The sequence below is a fragment of the Schistosoma mansoni genome, chromosome 6 (assembly GCF_000237925.1).
Source record: "Schistosoma mansoni strain Puerto Rico chromosome 6, complete genome".
In the NCBI taxonomy this organism is placed as follows: Eukaryota; Metazoa; Platyhelminthes; class Trematoda; order Strigeidida; family Schistosomatidae; genus Schistosoma; species Schistosoma mansoni.
This window is the reverse complement of record NC_031500.1, coordinates 11,343,942-11,349,396: the sequence shown is the minus strand read 5'-3', so window position 1 is coordinate 11,349,396 and position 5,455 is coordinate 11,343,942. Positions and strand designations below refer to the sequence as shown.

The window sequence follows — 5,455 nt, the reverse complement described above, 5'->3', positions numbered from 1 at the left end:
TTTGAGAAAAATAATCCCAACTGATATGGGGATGAATCATTTGTATTGGTTGTTTGAATCTTCCACTTGGCGTTTAGGACTGCAATTGATCAGTCCTTTGTGGTATATGTACATCGTGCACGGATTGTCAAGATATTGCCATTAAGCCATAAGTAATATAAATAGATATGAATGGTGAATAGCAGTGAAATTCAAGGTACATGTTTCATCCTACTTTAGATTCGTCGGCTGAATGTACCTGCCACATCCCAGAGTCAACGTTTACTCTGGGACTCGAGTCCAGTACAGTCCTGAACATCAGTGGGAAGAATCAAACAGTCAATAAAAATGAATTGAATCTCCCCCCCATCGCATCAGCCAATGGCTACGTAGACTCAGTAGCTAGGTCAATAATGTGATACAGTTTAGAGCGTACGATATTTGGTTCGAGTCATAGAGTGAATATCGACTCGTCTTGGATTCCACTGCAAACAGTCATACATCTGTGCTTATAATATGAAAAAAGATTGAAATTTTTATTTGGTGAGTTTATTAACATGTACACTGCTTGTATTTCATCAGTTTTCCTTAATTTTACCATATTTCTATCACATCCTTCTGAAGTTCATATATCTGGTAGTCATGGCAACATAACTTTGACTTAATCACCTGTACAAATATTCCCTTCGTTACATGTAAGAAGTAAATCAAATTTACAATTAAATTTCTATATTTAACTTAATTAGTAGAAATTGCGTAGGTGGATGGTATTATTCAAAAGTCTTATAACACGTTCATTGTAACCTGCACTGAATGAACAAAAGTAATAGTTTCTTTTTTTAAAACTACAATCTGCTCAATCAAATTACTGAATATCATTGCTAACATTTCTAATTACTTTCATTAGAAACTTATAATTATACTGAAAAGTAAATAGATCTATTGATCAATCATTATTCAGAGATTTAGACATTTATTTCTCTTTCTCTCGATTCATTCCGATTACATTTTGAGTGGGAGTAATTTGAAGATACTTTCATTTGATTGGTTATCATCATCATCATCATCATCATCATCATCATCATCATCCAAATCATCATCACCTAATTATTGTCATGGTAAGAAAATGATTAGTCCAAGAAACTCATATAAGTAACGACGATCATTTCATAATACCAAAATCAAATAATTTCTACAGATATTATTTTGATTGAATATCATTATTAGTAAGTAGTATCGGGTATCTGTGAAAATTGTTGAATTTTTTTTATTAAAAAAAAATTTTTACATCAATGAACAAAACACAACACTTTATAGGGAATGTAATCGAATCCACTATTAATTGTATTCATACAAGAAGATATGGAGGATAGAAAATTTGAATAATTCTTTTAGGGAAGTTAATTGTTTATACAGTTTGTTTTGGTGTTATGAAATGGTCACAGTTGAGCAGAAATGATGTCTATTGAAAGTAGACATTTTAGATGAGTATTTCTTATTTTGAGGAATTAATCATTGAAAGTTGATATTGACAGGTCTTCTTATTGGACGTTTGAATCAGTTTGCTAACCTTAAATTAAATCTATACGAGAGGAAAGGAGAGAAGTATAGAGAGAACTCTTTACTTCAAGATTAGTTCATGTACAGAAAATTGCGGTCATTTATAGTATTTCGGATGATCTTAGACCTCTGGAAGGTTCTTGAATCATACTAAACATAGTCGTAGGTTACAATTGATTGATCACTGGGTGGTGATCAATGTCATTCGTGTTAAGTCCTTCTTAGTGCTGATCGAATGCTATCGATCAAGTTGCTTTGTGGTCACTAGTCTAGGTGGCTCGACACTGCGTGCACTATGTTGAGATAAGATAGTGGTTGGAGGTGGTCAACAGGAAACCCTGGACCCGGGTTTCGTGCTACTTGGCACTCGTGAGCAAGGTGTACCTGTAATCTTGAGGGAACTGGTGCTCCCTGACGGATTCGACCCCAGTGATCAATCAATTGTGATTACATCTCAGTCCTACAGGAGGTCGGTCGCGGCCTGAGTAGCTCAGTGGTAACGTATCTGACTGTGAAGCTGAATGACACGGGATCGAATCCGTCAGGGAGCACCAGTTTCCCGCAAGATTACAGGTACACCTTGCTGACGGGTGCCAAGTAGCACGAAACCCAGGTCCAGGGTTTCCTGTTGACCACCTCCAACCACCATCTTATAGTCGTTGGTTAGATAATCATTCAGTCAGAAATGTAACGCGTGGCTCTTCGCTTTCCAGATGTTTCTGGGACGCTTCTATTTAACGCATGTGATAAAATTAATTTCTATAGCTAAACTTATAGTGGCGACAGATTATTTGATGTTCCAAAGAAGATACACCGAAAAAATCCTATTATCTTTCTCAATTCCGAGTTTACGACGTCATCTAAACTTTAACCAATGAAACACAACAATTGGGAAGATTAACCTTAATTTGATCCGAGATAATCTTACCATCTATTGATTTGATGATACACATACCTTCTATCCCTAGTCTTGAGTTCGATTCGAGAATACAATAAGCAAGTTTTTATTATTTTGATTTTGGAGAACTAGTATATTTACCTGAACACTTGAAAAAGAATTAAAACAAAAAAAACACTACAAATTTTTTTGGCAATACATTGGTATTAATCATTATGTTTCTTAGAAAAATTCATCATTGTATTAAAAATTTTCATATTCATTTTTTTTGTATAGCCGTACATTTGACAGAACAATAGGAATAGTGTAATTTCATTTTGTTTATTAATTTACCGATTAGAAAAAAGGGCAAATTTATTATATCTAAATTTTGTTTTTAATGAACTGCATATCACATTTTATTAGTATATGGTTGTGGAGAATCTTGAGTTTAGATTAATATCATGAATGGATCAATGTTAGACCACTACTGAAAACCTGTAAGCACTGATTGATGGCGGTTTCAACCTAGTATGAGACTTATCAACAGTGCGCATTCACGACTCCGCCGCTTGACTCGAGCCCACGACGTTCGGTTTGGTATACGAACGCTTAACATCTCGACCTCTGAGTCGGCATCAAACAGTGTTAATGTTTAACTCCAATCAATCCATGATATTGTGTCTTGGGTGAGTAACTGCCTCACACCCGAGTCAGTGGTCTAGAGTTTAAACGTTTGCGTGCAAGACCGAAGGTCGTGCGCCCGCGTGTGAGACTGATAGGTCCTGTGTTCGAATCTGGCGAGTCGGGATCGTGGATAAGTACCGCTGGGGAGTTCCACAATAGGACGAAACGGTCGTCAAGCCAATAATTTAATAATTCAAATTTAGCTATAAAACTCAACTATCAATAATTTAATTCCTGGAAAGATTGAATGTACTCAATACTATAAAGTCTTGTGTTGAGACGAAATAACTGTTCAGTTCTGTCTGATTTTCAACGATATCACACCTCTGATCAGCCTATAACAAATACAATGTGCAAATTAAATTAATCTTCACAAAACCTTTTCATCAATTGATTATTATTACAATTATAGGTGTAATTCTCACCAAAATGAATATTTCACATAGTCAATATTTTAAAAGATAAACAAAACTGTCAACCCGATGACTCGAACAATCATTATTTGTAAAATTCACTTAGTATTGGTAAGCAAAGATGGATAGTGGCTAGCAGTGGAATCCAGGACGCGCGTTTCGTCCTATTTGGGACTCGTTAGCTGAATGTGCCTGCATCTCAGAGTTGATATTCAATCTGGAACTAGACCTCAGTACCGTTCGCTTCAAACGCCATCGCGTTGTCCACTCAGCCACTGAGTCCTGATAGCCATATGCTTGTGCAATGGGGTGAAGTTGAAACTTACTTAGTATTATTTGTTTGGATCTTCCCATTGATGTGTTAGGACTGCAACTGGTCAGTCTCTAATTGGCATATGTGCATACTGTGAGTATTGCCTCGGTATAGCCTAAATTCACAAGCATGGTAAGCAGAGATGGATAGTGGCTAGCAGTGGAATCCAGGAAGATTCAAACAAACAATACTAAGTGAATTTAAACTTCACCCCATCGCACAAGCATGTGGCTATCAGAACTCAGTAGCTGAGTGGATAACGCAATGGCGTTTGAAGCGAACGGTACTGGGTTCGAGTCCCAGAGTGAACATCAACTCTGGGATGTGGCAGGTACACCCATCTGACGAGTCTCAATCAGGACGAAATGCGCGTCCCAGATTCCACTGCTAGCCACTATCCATCTTTGCTTATTATCATTATTTGTTTTCATAACTTTTTCAATGAATATATAAATATCATTGGTCAATGATACAATTTTTTTCATCCCTCAAAAGGTGTGCATATGTGTAAACCAATTGTCCATGTATCCGTAAAAATACCACATTGAAATAAAACGCTGTCTGAATTTTAAACCAATGATAATTTGATAATGGTTAGAATTTTTTTTAGAAAAAGATTATTAATTTTTTTTCTTTCTTGTTCATCATCATTTCAATTATTATAAGAGTAATTGATGATTGTGTATACCCCCCTTCTAGAAATAATAAATAAATTTCAAATAACTGACGAGGGGAAAAATAGTGTCACCTATTTTGTGTTACACAAATGATTGGTTATTAAGTATGCAGAATTATTTGTTGATTTAGTCATAAATCAATAGGATATTCTGAAAAAAAACAAATGATTAGTTGAAAGTGTGAGTCAATTGAAGCTAGACAACCAGGGAAAACCTGGAAGCACTGGAGGGCCGTTTCGTCCTATTGTGTGACTCCTCACTAGTGACTGACTTCGAGAGGTAAATCCATATGTTCTAGTGAGAAGCAGTGACCAGTGGAGTTCAACCACGTCTGTTGTGAGATATCAACTCATTGAAGACAATTGCTGAACGGTTGCTTAAAATTGTGGATTGGTTGGAGTTAGACATAAACACCATCAGATGCCGGCCGACTCAGTGGTCTAGTGGTTAAGCGTTCTGGCGCGAGACTGATAGGTCCTGGGTTCGAATCTCGCGAGGCGAGGTCATGGATGCGCACTAGTGAGGAGTCTCAGAATAGGGAGAAACGGCCGTCCAGTGCTTCCAGGTTTTCCATGGTGGTCTAGCTTCAATTGACTCACGCTTTCGACTATGAAAATACTAAATCTCTCCAAAACCCCTTCTGAAAATGATTAGTTTACATATTGTCTTATTGTTTATATACAGTAGAATATGATTCGACCCTAGTCGGTTTATTTCCATGTTGAACGTTGACTGAGAATTTAAAGAGGTCGATTTTTAACAAATCATTGACAAGTCAAAATGTCACCTCACCTAGTTTGGTTAAAATATTAGATGGTTTGAAGCAGAAGACAGGAAACTCTGGTCTAACTTAGTGGTATTATTCAAGTATTCTAAATAAGTCAGGATAGGTTTGTGGTGAACGTCATTTAATATGACACAGGTCCGAGTCCCATGACGAACATCTATT

The 5,455-nt window shown here is 36.6% G+C and overlaps 1 non-coding gene across 1 annotated transcript; it reads left to right on the top strand.

The window, feature by feature from the left end:
- Positions 1-4,071: 4,071 nt before the first annotated feature.
- On the top strand, positions 4,072-4,138 carry Smp_tRNA_00647_Gln_TTG.1.1. Its single transcript has one exon. It is a non-coding gene (tRNA).
- The last annotated feature ends 1,317 nt before the right edge of the window (positions 4,139-5,455 follow it).